This window comes from Polistes fuscatus, unplaced genomic scaffold (genome assembly GCF_010416935.1).
Source record: "Polistes fuscatus isolate 324 unplaced genomic scaffold, CU_Pfus_HIC Scaffold5, whole genome shotgun sequence".
Lineage (NCBI taxonomy): Eukaryota > Metazoa > Arthropoda > Insecta > Hymenoptera > Vespidae > Polistes > Polistes fuscatus.
In genome coordinates, this window is record NW_025113129.1 from 9,111,389 (window position 1) to 9,129,449 (window position 18,061).

General features: G+C 34.1%; 1 protein-coding gene across 11 annotated transcripts in view; it reads left to right on the forward strand.

Annotated features, from left to right (window-relative positions):
• LOC122522348 (bromodomain adjacent to zinc finger domain protein 2B-like) overlaps positions 1 to 18,061 on the forward strand; it is a 140,090-nt gene that overhangs the window by 39,196 nt on the left and 82,833 nt on the right. For all 11 annotated transcript variants that reach the window (XM_043643393.1, XM_043643402.1, XM_043643398.1 and 8 more), the window contains exon 2: positions 12,697 to 12,807. The gene's annotated coding sequence lies outside the window, so the exon portion shown is untranslated. The remainder of the gene's footprint in view (positions 1 to 12,696; positions 12,808 to 18,061) is intronic.

The following is an 18,061-nucleotide window of genomic DNA, read 5'->3' on the forward strand; positions in this document are numbered from 1 at the left end:
AACAGCAGCCGAGATGCTCTTTGCAAAAGGGATTCCATTTTCGATCGGAATTGCCCCCATTGGTTAAAGAGAGATATATTTTGTAGAGGAGAATTGGAGGGATGATTCTTCCAGGGAGACCTCTTTTGATACATTCTTTCTTTCTCTGTCTCTCTCTCTCTCTTTTTTGTTTTCTTATTTCTTTTCAAAAAATACTGAGAAATATAATTATTATCTTTGAAGATGTTACGTGAGAAGTAGGGTGTCGAGGGATTTTTTCATTCGTAAATGTTTCATTTGTATTTTCGTGTTCGTTTAATTTTTCTTTTATTTTTTTAGACAATATTTCGACGAACCATCGTTTTAATCATTTATACACACGACTAATATATTATCGAATGGAAAGAAAGAGAAAGAAAAAAAAGAAAAAAAAAAAGGAAACGAGGATCGTCAATACCGCAAGTTTTTGTCTATTCGAAGTATCTTAGAAATGTTTAGTAGGATTTTTCTTGCTCAGATTTTTCTTCCATCTCTGGCAAGTCCGTTTTCCTTGACGATCGGACGACAAACGTTGGCGGTTAACGCCTTCCTCTTTTTCTTCTCTTTTTCTCTTCCTTCCAGTCATTTCTCTCCCCATCTTTCCTTCTCTTTCTTTCTCTTTCTTTCTCTTTCCTTTTTGATCGCCTCGGTCGATGGACGAACGATCGACGGTCGTTCCTTTACTTCTCTTCTTGTACTTCTCGGACGGTTCGTTGAGAGAAACCGCAATGAATTTTGCGTGACTCGACTGCTTTCGTACCCTCAGGAAGAACCAACCTCAAAAAATTCTTTACCCGCTATATCTTTCTCTCTTTCTCTCGTTCGTATCTTCCTTTCATCAATTACAAGCTTACCAAAATTCATTTCTGTCGTTTTTGATTCTCGCGACAAACAAATAAATTAAAAAAAAAAGAAAAAAAAACATACAAATTACTTCTCTCCGCTTCTTATATTTTTGTCTCATCGATTGTAATGAATAATAAATTAAAAAAGAAAGGAAATAAATTTCTTATCTTTTTATAGCCATCGATTACAAAAATAAACATAAAAATAAAAGGTATTCGTCTACTAAATACTCGTCGGCCACCGCAAGACGAATAAATAAATAAATAAATAAATAAATAATAAATTGCAATATAATGGGCAGCAGTATATCATTATAATTATAATTCGTTTTATTAAAGAGATAAGAAAAGATGTAATTTAGTAATTGGATATTATCAAAAATTCCTACTTCTGTAGATCGTTGAGAGAAAAATTAGAGAGAAAGAGAAAGAGGAGAGGAAAGAGGAGAGGAAAGAGGAGCTGCTGCTGGAGGATGAGATGGGGGTGGAGGAAATAAGAGGAGCAAAGGGAGGAGGAAGCCGTCATTGGTGCAAACACTGAGATTTGCATCGTTCGTGGTTAACCGCAACGATCTTGTAGTCGTTGCTAGTAGACGATGCCAGACAACTGCATCCTTGCGATCGACTACCTAGTGAAATTAGAAGCGTGTGTTTTTCCTCCTTATTTTTCTTTCTTTCTTTCTTTCTTTCTTTTTATTTCATTTTATTTTTTTATTTTTTTATTTCTTTATTTTTATTTTTTTCCTTGACTCTCTCCCTCTTCAACATATTCACAGTTTAAGTATTCCATTCAATCTAAATACGGTAAACTGATGCTCTCATATTTCCATATGAAACAAATCAAATCTCTTAATTCGTATGTTTATTGCGCGATTAGGTTCGTTGAATTTTATTGTTAATACTTCAACTATACTATGCTGTTATTAATTGATTTTATCGTATAGAAAATAAATTGTTCGATCGTGTATCCCATATAGAAAAAAAAAAATAAATAAATATAAAATGTAATGAATAGACGCGCGAATAACGTAAGATTTTGTATGGTAGTAATCTTAGTAATAGTATATACGGGAGAGACATGAAAGAATTGTTTCGTTCGGTCGACACTGTCGCAATTACTTGGTAGGACAGGAAAGATTCGAAATGCGAGAACTTATCGTGAAAGAAGAATAATAATAATAAGAATAAGAATAAGAATAAGAAGAAAAAGAAGAAGACACCGATCTTCGAGACGCACCAGGGCCGAGCAGAATTGTAGTAATTTTTCCTTGATTACTCGACATCCACCATTACGCAGAGACGCGACGATGCGACGAGAGGCAAAACTCTTCTTGCAAAGGTCGACTTTGACTCTTCGTCAGAGAGATTGCCAACAACGGCACAACGACTTCCGACTTTTTTCTTCTTTTTTTGTTCATTTTTTTTCTCTCCTGATTTCTTATCGTACTCGATTCTAACGACATCAAGAAAAAACGGAAAACTTGGTTAAAGTAAAAAAAAAAGAAAAAGAAATTAATAACTCGCGTTTTTTCGAAGAGACGAAAAGAAAGGAAAGACGATATAAAAAAAAGAAATATTAAAAAACAATAAAATTTAATACGTTCGATTATTACCACGAAGAGGACAAAAATTGAAGAACAGCGTCAGTTAGCTTTAGTCGCTTGCATAAAATTATAGGCGTTAACACCATGGTCTGGGTCAGCAGGTCGATCGATGAATAGTGTGATTAACCTCGATGGAACGGACACGTGGGGTGCTAGAATAAAAAGTCTGAGTCACGTTGCTGCTGGAGTCGGAAGAAGATGAGACTTAGAGAGTTACATGAGACACTCTTCTTCTTCTTATTCTTCTTCTTCTTCTTCTTCTTCTTCTACTTCTTCTTCTACTTCTTCTTCTGACTTATCATTAAGTATTTTCTCTTCTTTATCTCATCTTAATGAGAAACGTTCACCAATGTCTTATGGGATTTGTCGTTTAGGAAAATTTTTCATTTTCGTACGTCAATATTTATTTATTTTCTTTTTTTATTTCGTTTTCCTTTATTAAACTGTTCTGATTCAATTTTTACTTTATTTTTTCATTTCTTTTTAGATCAGTGTATTGGATAAATACGTAATTTCAACGTTAATTGGTATAGTTTTAAATGTGTGATTAACAGTGCGTTTATTATATGTAATATTATTTTTTAGAATTTATTTACTATAATGATTTTTATTTTAATGTATTACTTTGAATTGCTACAGTAGTTTATAAATTTTTGTTTTTATATACTATTAGATTGATATTAAATTGTTTTTTGGATACTTCGGAATAAAAAATCGATGATAAATAAATCAAATAATAATAGATTTGATTGAAATCAATAAAATCTAAATAAATAAAAACTTCCTCCTAATAAATTACGATCGATAGAAAGCTTGTGTCTCGATGGTGAACACCGATAAACGATGAGAATCGTGTATAGTGTCATGGTCGAAACCTTGAAAAGGTCAAAGACATCGAGTTAGGTAGACTTTTCGTGAAATATATCGAGGTGAATCCGAAATTGTACGAAAGATCACATTCTTTCACGATTTCGAATAAACACAAACAAACAAACATGCACGCGCGCACCCACACACACACACACACACGCACGCACGCACACACATATTTCAATACAATCAAGTGAATTTGTTTACACGAAGATTGATATCATCAAAATGTTAAATGCAAAAGTAAAAGATGTAATCGAGCTCTCTTTTTTACTCTCTCTCTCTCCTTCTCTCTCTTTCTTCCTTTTTTTTCTTGTTTTCTTTAGTTTACGGTATCTTTATTTTTATTCGCACCATACTCACGTGTTTTACAGTTAGCGAAGCAAATCGCGTAATACGCGTACCGCGTGCGTTTCAACGCTACAGATAAAACGTTCCTCTTTCTTTCTCTTTCTATCTTTTTATCTATCTCTCTCTCTCTCTTTCTCTTTTTCTTTCCCTCGTTCTCCCTTCATGAGAACGAGCAAAAGCGAGGGAATATAAACGCTTGAACCACCCTAACCGCCGCTGTATTTTCGCTTCGTGGCGCTTACGGCGTAGGCTCGATCATCTGAACACCGATTAACCTAATTTTCGATAGACCCTACCGGTGTTACTATCATCGAGCACTTCGTTAGATTTTATACCTTATTCGCATTTTCCCCTCCGCCAGGATCATCGCCACGTACATAGAAAAACAAAAGAAAACACAACACACGCGCACACATATATTAACAAATTTTGTTCGTTGAAATATTTGATTGTTTACATTTAATCAAACATTTTTATAACCACTCGCATTTATCTCCCCACCATTGCGTACGTAAAAAATATATACACGCATATGCACATATATTTTTTGTTTACTTTTAAACATTTTTCTTTTTTTTTTCTTTTTTTTTTTTTAATTTACATTCGTACAAATATTCTTATAATAACCCACTTTTATTTTCTCCCGCCAAATACACGCATCTGCACGAACACACACGTATGAACATATTTGTAGTTACATTTTTTTTTCTTCTTCTTTTTTTTTTGTCATTTATATCCAAATGTTACGATTCATCCATATTTATTTAATGGCACAGTACTTGTATTTTTTAAAACATGAAAATGTTGTTTTTTTTTTGTATACGTTTGAAAAAAAAGGAATAATATTGAGAGAGGGGGGAGTGGGGATAGTGGATTTGGAATAAATTTTGTTCACAAAGATCGGTAATGGACCTATTTGCATCTTCGCGTCTAAACAGATTGTTCGATATTAACTAGAGATAGTGACGAGCGATCCGTTGAATTTGGTATATATGTAAATACTTATTTACGTTGTTCGTATACATCGAAAATACGCGTACCTAACGGTACTTTTACTTCAGTAGAGTCTAAAGCACGTTCCATCTCGTGTACAACGACGCTTGTACATACCTCGAATATTCGATATAATCGTTTTATCAATTTTACAATTTTCCTTTCTCATACACCTTAATAAAAAAAAAACAATCAAAATCTGCTTAGACTAGACGAATTATTTCAAATGATCGCGCATCTTGTTAAAAGAATTTCTCTCCCCTTTTTTTTCTTCGAATATTTTATTTTAAGGAAAGATAATTTAGGATATTGGTAGTATGACATCGAATTACATAAAGGTATGTCATTTCCTTGATGTTGAGAAATTTGATAGATAGATATCACGTATTCACACGATTGACAATTCCTAGCTTATGCAACGAGTTTTTTTTTCAAATATTCGTATTCTTCGAATCATCCAATTCTATTAAGAATTATTCGAAAAATCTTTGACCATAATTGATATCGGCAATTATGACCAGTGAATATAAATTAAAAACAAAAAAAGAAAAATATTGAAAAAATCAATCTTACGATTTAATTTATATGATAATTATAAAAATAAATATTTACCTATTTGTTGAACGTACACAATCAATCATAATTACCGATAGAACAATATTCAAAAAAAAAAAGAAAAAATTGCCAAACCAATTTGATCGATCCAAGTATCCTATCATATTAAATATAATGATTTAATCGATAATAAAACACGATAGCGGAAGCATCTATAATAGAAGGGGAAAAAAAACGAAAATAGATAAAAAAAAAGTATCTAATAGCAAAGAATTCGTATGCGAATAGATTAAAAAATCACAGAGAACGAACGAAGATAGATTTTCGTTTGGCCCTGGCGAATATTTGAGCTCGAACAGCAGCATGCAACAGCAACAGCAACTCGAAGGTTCCTTCCTCTCGTTAAACGTTCCGTGCTTTTCGTCCATTCGTCTCTCTCTTTCTCTCTTTCTCTCTCTCTCTCTCTTTCCGTTGGATCTCTCGTCGTTCTTCTCATCCTCGTTCTTCCGGTGCAACAACCCTGGGATACCTTCTGGCTCCTATCTACGAACTCGCCGTCTCGAGCGTGTCGCTACGCTGCGCGGCTTCGTCCCTCTCTTCCCTCATCCTCCTCTTCTCTCTTCTCATCTCATCTCTTTCTCTCTCTCTCTCTCGTATCCCTCGATATACCAATTCCACCCGGTGCTTTGCGATGGAACGTGAACTCACAAGCGGCGGCGGCGGCGGCGTCCGTGCCTCCTCCGTGTCTCTCATACACACCGAACCCGGAGAAGAAAGACAGCGTGCTAGCACGAGTACGACGGAGATAACCAAAGAGAAAGAGAATAAGAGAGAGAGAGAAAGAGAGATGGAACGAAACTGATGCGGCTCTCACAAGAGAAAGAGAGAGAGAGAGAGTGAGAGAGAGAGAAAGAGTGTCAGGAACGAAGCGTGCTAGTGAGCGAGAAGGAAGCAACGAGGCGAATCGTTCGTTCAAGAGAAAGAGAAAGATAGAAGATAGACCGAGTTGGTGGGGTAGAGGGGTTGTTGGAGGGCAGAGACGAAGGAGATAGGAACTCTCTAGCCTCGAAGAGTGGTAGCGCGTGCTCACAAACTCGAACCGTGGCCCCCGGTTTTCTCGTCTCTCTCTTTCACTCTGACACATACAGATACACACACACACACGCGCGCGTTTACGCTCGCACGTACGTAGAGGCACATATACACCCCCTCATTCCCTTCTCCCTTCGGCATCGAGTCGTCCGCTTAACCAACCCCACCCCGAAAACCCTCTTCTCTTCTCTACTCTTCTCGTCTCTTCTCTTCTCTTCCCTTCCCTTCTCTTCTCTTCTCTTCTCTGGTAGGTCGGTCCACCCACCGAGCCACGAAAGCGACGCTCGTTCCTGCACCGATCCACGCCACCCTCCATTACCACCCTTCACCTCTTTCCTACCCTTCCAATTCCTATTTCCATTCCCATTCCCGTTTCTCTACTTCCCGGTCCCGTTTACGTTCCTGTTCCCGTTCCCTTCGTTCGTTCGTTCGTTCGTTCATTCGTTCGTACGGTCGGCCCTTTTCTCATCCTCTTCTCCTCTTCCTCCTCGTCCTCGTCCTCGTCCTCATCCTCATTCTCGATATCGTCATCCCCCTTTTTAAACAAACCTGAGCACAATTCGTACTGTGTCTTGCGACACGAAAATGAACCTAACCTTTCTTCATCCTTCTTATCCTCTTTTTCTTCTTCTTTTTCTTCTTCTGCTTCTCTTTCTCCATCTCTTTTTATCTTTCCTTTACTATCAGGATAATCTTTGGTCTGATCATGCGCTTAGGTGTAGTAAACGAACACGCGTTTAATGTTTAGAAACTCGCTCCATCCTTTCTCTCTCTCTCTCTCTCATTCTTATCTTTATTTTCAGATTCGTAGCTTCAATTACGAGATAAGCCTATATAAGAGGATCAATTTATATGAATACCATTTCCTTATTTTCTGTTAGCCTTTTTCCGCTAATTTTCATTTACTTCCTCGTTTAACCTTCTTAAAGGACTCAAATACGTCATTTTTAATTACATTTTTTATTTATTTTTTGCATTTGAAATCAGCAAAGTAACGTTTGATAAATATGACTGGAAGATTTATTTGACGATGTTTCATTAACTTTCTTTTTTAACATTTGCTAACACTAATTCTCATGATTTTCTTTTTTTCTAATCAATTATATTTGATAATTATATTAGGAAGATTTAGGTATTTCATTTAGGTATTCAATGTTAATTTATCCTTTTCTTTTTTTTTCTTTCTAATCATTAGGCAAGGTTTGACGTATAACGATACAAGAACTTGATTTCGTTAATTACTATTTTTTTATAATAATATTCACTTCGCGAATGAATATTTTTTCCTGCGCGTGTACGGACGCATTACGCATACGTATACGCATAAATGAATATGGTTCACGCGTATAACCAACGCCGTATATGAATACTCGAAGAAAGAAAGGTTATCAATATATTTACTACATACATTTTTCATGTTAAACGTCGACACGTTGCTGATCATTTCTAAGGGTTGCTAACTTCGAGGGTAAACCAACCCCCACGTTCGCCCTCGTTTCGCGCACCTGCGAATCCTTTACGGATCGGTTGATCGATCCTAGAATGAGTGAGTGAGTAAGAAAGAAAGAAAGAAAGAAAGAAAGAAAGAAAGAAAGAAAGAAAGAAAGAAAGAGAAAGAAGAAAGAATGCTATGGCGGCCACCACCGAGAAAAAAAGAAAAAAGAAAGAGAGAGAGAGAGATAGAGGGAGAGGAGGAAAGTGGCGCCTGACGTCACGATCTCTTCGCTTTTCTCGGATCGGAGAACAAAAGGGCGTATGCCGAGGGTAGTTTTAGCCCCACGCCACGGGTTCTCGCGGACCAACCTGACGCAATTTATATTCCATCCTTTTTTTTTCCTTTTTTCTTCCTTCCTTCCTTCCTTCTTTTGTTTTTTTTTTCTTTTCGTGTCAATGATTTTTCAAATATTCGTTTACTTCTTTTTTTTATTTTTATTCTTTTTTATTTTCATCTTCTCCGCGCGCGCGCGCGTGCCAAGAGACAAGGAAAAAACGGAGAAAGAGAAAAAGATAATTATAAAATCGCGGATACTTTCATCTTTCAACCCTAACCTTCTGAATATTTATATTCAATATTTATCGGTAAAAGTAAAATCTTAACGAATTTTATTTAAAAAAGAAAAAAAAAAAGAAAGAAATGAAAAATGAATTACATAAGGGTCCGTTTATTTTTCTCTTTCTTTTTGTTTATATCATATTTACTTTTTCTTTTTTAAATGTATACCATAAAATTTTACGATTTTCGAATTGATTTCATAGCACTTTTATTCGAAAACGGGGATTTGTCCTGTTGTTACTGCCAACGCTTTTCGCACCTACGCGCGCATACGAAATTGTGCTTTTACAAAGTTTGTTAGGTTGCCGCGTTGTTGTTATTGTTATTGTTGTTGTTGTTGTTATTGTTATTGTTGTTGTTTTTGTTGTCGTCGTCGTCGTCGGAATTTTTTTTCTATACACATTCACTTTTCTTTCACATTTTTTTTCTGTTTTAATTGTTTTTTTGTCTCTCTCTCTCTCTCTTTCTCTCGACGTTTTCCCAAGCGTCGTCATATGTCGAACAACAGAAGGGAACAGGTATTTTACACCTACGTACATATTACGACGAATATACGCTTACGTCGTAAATACGTGAATACGCATATACATGTGTATTTATGTGTGTGCGTGTGTGTGAGTGAGCAAATACTCTATATATGTGTATTTCCCCCCCCACATACATATGTAGTTAAAATATACCTAGTCTGCACGCTTTTGACTTCGTGCGAAACCGAGGACGCGTGAAACGCGATCGCGATGGACGGATTTCGCGAGAGGTTTACGTGGACTTTACGTGGGCGTTACACTCCATGAGCACGTCCAAGCTTCTCTTCTAGGTATCTAGAGGTATATACCACATAGGTATATATATACATATATGTACGAAGAGAAGAGTAAATCATCAGGATGACGTCAACGAACGATTCCGAGTCTTAACGTGTGCGCACTTACAAAGTGCCACCTAAATCGTACACAACTCACAGACAACAGCTTGCACGTCGGCCATACGAAAGTACACGCAAGAAAGAAGAACGTCCATTACAATAATTCAATTCAATACTTTCTTCTTATATTCCCTATTTACCGTTTTTTCTTTATTTTTTTTTTTTGTCCTTTTTGTGTCCCATCCCTCAACGCTAATTATTTGATTAGAAAGTAATGATAGGATAAGATACGAGATGTATATGGATGGTTTTTATTATGAAATTAGTAGGGGGAGGTGTCCAGTTTTGAACGAAAATTCAGGCAATTCGTTACTGTTATTATTAATTATTAATAAAACGTCATGATTATGGCTTCTTTTTTCTTTTTTTTTTCTTTAAGTGGACCTACGTATATTCATTTATTTTATTTGTAATATTATATATATATATAATAATAAAATGAAATACATCGCGTATTTAATATACAGTATAACATTTTTCTATCTATATTTTTATTTACTTTCTTTTTAACTAGAAATAATTTTCTTTCGAGAGGAAAAGAGACTGAAAAAAAAGTAGACACGAAATTTATATTATAATTATAATATTATGATATTTAATTCATTAATATAATATTAAAATATAGATAAGAGACGAATCCGCAAGGAGATATTTATTTTTAATAATGATAAATGTATATCCCTTTTTTTTATTTGAGATCGTCCTGTTTCTTAAAGGATTAATCGAGGCTCGTTTAAAGAGAATAGCATCTCGCGACACTATAATGGCGACTACTTTATTAAGTTTTTCAAGATGGTTACATTTTTCTTCTTTTTTTTTCTTTTTTTTTTCTTTCATTTATTTTCATTTTATAATATTTTTTTATCATTCTCTCTCCCCCTTTTTTTTCCATTACAGTTTAAATATCGTTGCATATATATATACATGCACGTGTATGTGTGTGTGTGTGTGTGTGTTTAAATGGATGATAGCAGCAATATCAATACGCTTGGATATCCTGGGAAATATTTATAACACAGTAGGGATATCAGAGAGAATATATCGAACGAAACGTCCAAATATGCACTTCGTGTCGCACTTTACAATTCGTTTCCAGAAATTCTTTTTACCTTCTCTTGCTACCGTATGGGGTGTATAGATTTTAAAATTCGCGCCTCGTCCGCGCGTCACAGTCCCGGAGAAACTACGCGAGTCGAATGCCACCAACAACGACAATGATGGCAACTCCAGTAATAGTAGTAATAGTAGTACTAATAATACAATAGTAACACTACTAATAACAATATTAGTAGTAAAGATAATAGTCGTTTTAGTAGTAATAATGTTAATAGTAGTAGATAGTAGTAACGATAACAATTGTAATAGTAGAAATAATAATTCTAGTAGTAATATCAATAATAACTATACTAGTAATAGTAATGATTGCAATAGTATTTTAGTAATATATTTAAATATTCTAACAGTAATAATAATTATTGTAATATCATTTAATAGTAGTAATAATTACGATTGTTGTTATAGCACCTAGCAATAATGATAGTAGTCGTTATGGGAAGAATGATTACAGTTGGATGTATTTTTTCTTGAAATTACGAAGAAGAGTAGACAAACTATGGAAAAATTTTCTTTCCTCGAATACGTTCCGAAACGTTCCTACGTTTACCCCGTATCTTCGTTCCACCTTTAGTTCGTTCATTCGTTCGTTGGTTGGTTAAAAACGAACACGACCCCTTATATTATGCACGGCGTATCCACTGACCCAAATTTTCGACCGTTTCACCGATGGTCGTTAAAACGCCCGCTCCATTATCTCTGCTCGAGAGATAAACGCATGGCCGACAGTTTTTTCCCCCCGTCAACCGCGTATATATATGTATATATTTTTTTTCCTTTTTTATATTTATGTTGCTTCCTTATACTTTTTCCTCCTTTTTGTTCCGCCTTTTTCCCTTTCTTCTTTCTTTCTTCCGATTCAACGTTAAGAGTAAAAACATGGGTTCTTTTCTTCTCATTTTCTTGATAGAAGTGTGTACTTCATTGCTAGCACGAATTAATGAGATATTTTAAAGCAAAACAGGAAAATAATAATAATAATAATAAATAATAATAATAATAATAATAATAATAATAATAACAACAATAATATTCAATTTTAGTTTGCTTTAATTATATTTAATTTACCCTTTTATTTTATCTTAATAAAGTTGTCTTTTCATATTCACTACATTAGAAAATTATTTTCTTTAAGTACGAAGAAACAGGTTGATATATCTTAAGCGAAATAAATTTATTTCTTTTTTAGTTTAAAAAACGTTTTCAATCAATTATTATTATTGATCAATATCATATAGTTAAACAAACACACGTTAAATATTTTTCCAAATATATATTTGCCCAAATTCACAATAAAACCGATTTTAAAATATTTCTTTACGGTGAATAATTTTATTTAATTCTTTTCTTTTTTTTTTAAGAACAATAATTAAAAATTAACAAGTTACATTGCGTGTGATAAATTTAAATTGGTAGTTGCTCGAATCTTGCCACGTTGTCTTCAAACGTAACGTAAAAGAAACGCTTAAAGTCGCAACGAGGAGATAGAAAGATAGAAAGAGAAGGATAGAGAGTAAGAGAGAGAAAGAGAGAGAGAGAGAGAGAAACACCCAACGTTCTCGTTAAATCTATAAATAAACGGATAGTCTGCGCATTCTGGTAAGGCACCCTCCAAGATCGAGAACGACGCGACCGAAGAATCGTTTATACGCTTTCTAAATACTATCATCGATCGTCTCGACAAATTTTAATCTAATTTTGAAGCATATCTATCTCTAACTAATGCACGATAGAAAATAAAAAATTAAAAAAAGAAAAAAAACGTCCACTTTATCTATAGTATATAACATAATATAATAATAATTATTAAATTGTACGACGAGATAATCTTTGTTTTTTTCTTTCTTTTTTTTTTTTAACGTGCTACTTAATTCCTCATTTTTCATAGACAATCGATAACGATGTAGAAAAGAAAAAAAAAACGAAAAAAGCATCTCGTGTTCTTTTTTCAAGCTATTTATTATCTTATCATAATATATACTTTATACCACATAAATTCAATTATATATTAGTTCAAACGATTTACGGTGCCCATAACTGTGACGACAGGAAAACGTGAAACGGGTCGTTAAAAAATTTATTAGCAATCCCAAATTAACTGTTTTTTAGTTCAATGTGAGTCGATTTATTCTGAACAATTTAATTATGGTATTACGATAAAAGAAAAAAAAAACGAAGAAATTATTGGGAACACGATTTCTCTTCTATAAGATATTTTTTGTATGAAATAAATAACAAGCAAGATTTTGATCTAATTTAAATCTTTTGTCTTTCCAGGATTGGGCCAGAGTTACGGTCGAAGAAAGAACCAACCCTTGTTCCCCTATCGATTTTTCATCGATGTGAGGCATGCGACCTGGAACGCTGAGGATCGCTGAGAGAGTCCAGGTAAATTAGGTTTCTTCGTTCTCACGAAATCTCACTAAAGATATTCAGGGACGTTAAACGCAAACTTTACGAAGGATCATAACTCCGTAACGAGAACGTAACGACCATTTAACTGTACGCTTCCTTCGTTTTCGTATTCTTCGCGTCTTTTTTATTTTCTTTTCTCTATCAAATGGCAGGAGGGTTGAACTCAACAGTACAGATATATATATATTTATATTTATATACAGGGTGTCCTGTAACTGATGGTACGAACGAGCAATGGGTGAAAAATTAAGCTCGAAAATATAGAATGCAATTTGTTCATAGAAAAATAAACGTTTGAACATATGTCGAATATTTGTTGCATTTGACTGAGCCTGCAAACCGCTTGATAATACGTTAAATAAATATAAAAGTAAAAACCCTTACAAAAAGAAAAAAAAGAGAGAGATTTTATCGTACCGACGTTTTTAAACATATTAAAAAGTATCCGATTGTAAGATGATGAAATTCGTCTAACTGTAATTGAATCAAGTGTACAAGTACTCGACAAATTTTCCAAATTATTTTTCTACGAAACAATATGCTTGAACGGTTATATTTTTGATTCGATAAATGCATTTTACGTAGCAAATTTTTATTCCACATTTTCGATTTAATTTTTCATATAGAATTAATCACCGCTCGTTTGTATCATAAGTTACGAGACACTACTGGAATATGGAAAGTGATAAAATTTCAAATGATTTATATGAAAAAGATATACAATAAACTACGATTGAAATAAACGGTATTATAACGTTGAACTTTTTCATTTTTAAATTCGTGGCATTGAAATTCCCCTTCACTAATTTAATCGTTAAACTTTTTCTCCGCGCGAATATAACCATTAAACGATCCTTCCTTGTTATTAAATCTAAACTACCGCAATTAAAATCATCTCTCTCTCTCTCTCTCTCTCTTTTTCTCTCGTACATGGAATAATTAAGTGATCTATTTAAATCGCTTACCACTTAACTCCTTAACTCGAAACATGATAAAAAAGGTAAAGGTGATTATATTTGTGTAAAAAAAAAAAAGGAAAAAGAAAAAGAAAAAAAAAAAAAAAAAATTGTAATACGAAAGTAAAGTTTAGAATTTAATATTTTTTTTTTTTTTTTTACTTTGAAAGAAACTGAGAGAATAAAATCGAAAGTATAAAAAAAAAGAAAGGGTAGATCTTCTTGTCCTTTTTCTTTTTTTCCTTTTTTCAAAATGAGAATTTATTGTCTGGTTAACTTTTTATTAACTTCACCGTGTTAGTTTAAAATCCATATTGTTATTTGAGAATATGCATAATATACTCTTCTGAATATTTTTATTTTATATATATAAATTTTTTTATTTCAATCAAAGTTTTACTTAAATTTTTAATAATAATTTTATATCGTGCTTGTCAAAAAATACGAACGTAACAAATTAATATCTCGTAGGTACAGCATTCGCTGTTTTGAAAATTAATTTTCCAACAAAAATTGATTGATAAAATCTATGATCGAGACAAAAATCTAACCGCAATTTTTTTTCTCGTTTACTGCAAAATTTCTGAGGACATACACACCATCCAACAACTACTATTCTTTTTTTTTCTAATAACAAAACCGATCATACTTATTACAACGATAACGGGATTCTGCATAAAAATAAAAAGAAAAAGAAAAAGCGAAAGAGGTTACAACCAACCTCGGTGAAGAATATTTGTCCGTCTCTTGCACCGAAACAAAAAAAAAAAACCAAGAAAAAACAAAACCAAAAAGAAAGTCAAAAAAGTAAAACACAAACCAATCCTATTACAAAGAGAGTTAAGTATGTAAGAAAGATAATAAGAATAAGTATCTTATTAAAAAAAAACAAAAAAAGGGTACTAAGAGACTAAGAAAGGGGACTAAGGGAACTAAATAGAATAAAGATAGAAAGAGAAAGAAAGAGAAAGAAAGAGAGATGCCGGGCGCTGGCTATGGGCACCACCATAGCATAGCATAGCATGGCATGGCATAGCATCGCTGACGCCGTAGTCTCCGCCGGAAATTATGCCAGCTCCTCCGTTTCTCTGCGTTCGGTGTAAACGAAGCGAGGTAAAGCCGGCAGCCAGGCAACTCGGCTACTCTCCTCTTCCTCCTCCCCCTTTAATTCCCCTCGAGGTTCCACTCTTTCTGTCCGTTTTCTTCCCTCTGGCACCCGTCCCCCTCCTCTCCCCGTATCCTCTCACCCGATCCTCTCACCCTATCCTCTCACCAGCACTCCACCGTTTGATTGTGGAGGACGTGCGTTTGCCCCGTGTGTCTCTCTTGGTTCGGGTTGTGGGCTCCTTTCAGCTCCTTCCTCTTGGTCCCTTTGGTCGTGGTCGTGATCATCGTGGTCGTGGTCGTGATCGTGGTCGTAGTCGTCGTAGTCGTCGTAACCGTCGTCGTCGTCGCGTTCATGCTAGCGAGGAACACGCCCCCAGGAACTGCGTTTCTCGTGGGCGACGCGACGGCCTGAAATATCGAGCGCCTTGTCCACGTACCTACACACAAATACACGTACGTATACGAACGTACACGTGCGCGCGAAAACGATGTAACCCGACTGTCGAGTCCGTGAAAGTAAAGGAAAGAGAAAGAGTGAGAGAGAGAGGGGGGTAGGAGGGAGGGATTGGGGGAGAAAGGGAGAATAACGATGTTTGGAAGTAGGTATATCTTATGGGTATGAATGTGAATAAGATAAAGAAAGAACGAGAGTGAGAGAGAGAAAGTTTTAAGGGTTTTGATTAAGGTGAGTTTGACTTTTCTTTCCTTTTTCCTTTTTTTCTTTTTACAGTAATTGTAAAGTGGAAGGAAGGAAGATAGGAATAATGTTTTTCTATGGTATTTATCTGTTTGCTAATGTAAAAAAAAGAGATTGGAATTGAGGAATCTCGTGGGATTAAATGTAGGAAAATTTTGGTTGAATTTTTAACGATTTCAAATAGGTGTCGAGATTTGTGCATAAACAAACGTAGAAAAAAGAAATTCAATTAATGATTTTAAAATGTTTAAAGTTACTTCTCAAAAAGAGAATTAAATAAAGATATATATATTAATATAAACGTATAGATAAACTATCTCAATGTTAGTGAATTCAAGTGAACAACAATATCCACGCATCTAATTCCAAGTAAATAAATAAATCAACAAAGAAAAGACAAAAACAAGAAAAAGTAATAAAAATCGCAAGTGTGATTTTAAATCGTAATTCTGGGATGTAGAATGCAATTCTTGTTCCAAAAAAAAAGAGAGAGAGAGAGAGAGATAAAGAGAAAAGAGAACACTTTGCAATAAGATGAAGAAATAAGAAAAGAGATAGAGAGAGAGAGAAGAGAAGATTCTTTTGAGCATCGGCCAAGTTTTGTGGGCTGGTTGCTGGTGCTGGTGCTGGTGCTGGTGCTGCTGCCGGTTCGTTCGGCTCGTGGAATCCAGTCGCGAACGCGATTTCTCGTCTCTGCGAGCCTTTTAACTGTGTGCCGCACACCGTTTCGAGATAGCAAACGACTAACTGAGTATGCGAGTTAGAGTGTAATCCGTGTGCATACGTGTGTATATGTGTGTACGTATGTGAAAGACTAAGTGAGAAAGAGAGAGATAGATATAATCGGGGAATGAGATGGATAGAGTGAGTAAGTGAGTGAGTGAGTGAGAGAGAAGGTGGGAGGGAGAGGGAAAGGGAGAAAGCGTGCACGTTTATTATGTGTCTGTCCCTCGGATCGGATCGGCTCGTTCTCTACGTTCATACGGCCAAGACGTTCCATTAACGTTGCTACGCTAAGCGATTATTATACTTCCTTGTACAGTCTTCGATAAACGCGGTCAAAGCTATTTTCTTTCGAAGAATGTTTCTATTTCTTTTTCTTTTTTTTATTTTCCTACTTCTTTTTTTCATTTTTTCGTTTCTACGATTTTTCCTAAAAAAAGGGGGTGGGGGTAGAACAAATTGATTAATTCGCATTCACGAGTTTGGTTACGATCGCTTGAAAATAATGTTCTTTTCTTTTTTTCTTTATATTCCTTTCTTTTCTTTCCTTTACTTTTTTATTCTCTATTTGGATAGAAATAAATTAATACTACTTATGATTTTTATTCAAGAACGTTATTTTTATTTCTTTACTTTTCTTCTCTCTCTTTCTTTTTTTTTTTTTGTTATTGTTCAGTGACAACAAGTAAAATAATTTCACTCGTGATTCAAGGTAAACCTCTTACGAGGAACGTTGTTTTTTTATTTGATTCCTTTTTTTTCTTTTCTTTTTGAGAAACAATAAATCAATTCATTAGCGAATAAATTACAGTAATATTTTACATATAAGCGCAATCGTATTTTTTTTTTTTGTGTTTAAATTAAAATTCATTAATTCCACTTGCGATCAAAGCTAATTACATTTGAAGAATGTTTTCATTGTTTTTTTTCTATTCTTTTCTTGTTTTTTGTTTTCTTTTTGTATCCTTAGGATAATTATATAATCTTGTAAAAAATGGTATACACAACAAAAAATGGAATAATTCACTTGTAAATGAGATTTAATTATATTTAACATAAAAAGCAATTATGTAGATACTTGTAAAGTATTTACGTATGCATGTATGTATATATGATACGTATAGATAAGATAGTATAAAAATAGTGCAAATATGCATATCAAATGATCACTGTATGGCTTTTAACGAGGGGATTAACCGGGTCACTAGTATCACTTGTCCTGTTCAAAGCCGAATGTTAACTTCTCGTCTTTATGGCATATACACGCGAATCTATCGTAAAGCATTCGAGGTTGTTTCAAACGTAACTAGTTACTTGCTAATGATGTTGCTTCCTCGTTAAAAAAAATCTTTTAACATTTTCTTCTCCTATTCCTTTTTATTTTCCTTCTATTTCTTTCATTCACATAAGAGTAAATTGTCTTACATTAAGTTGTATTTTAATATCCAGTTTACCATGAAATATGAAATAACATTACATAAAGGTACAAATTTATAATGAAGAAAATGAAAACTCGAGATGGCCTTTACACGTTAGTAAATAAAATAACATTAAATAAAATAGCAATGAAATAATTATATTACATCAGGTAACTATTTACATACTATAAACAAAATTTTTTCTATACAGATTTGGACAAATTTTATTACCTTCCAGTATTTTAAAATCAAATACCAAATCTTACAATTAAATATCATATCCAATCTAAAAATCTTGTAAAAATTTCCCCCAAAATTAACAAAAT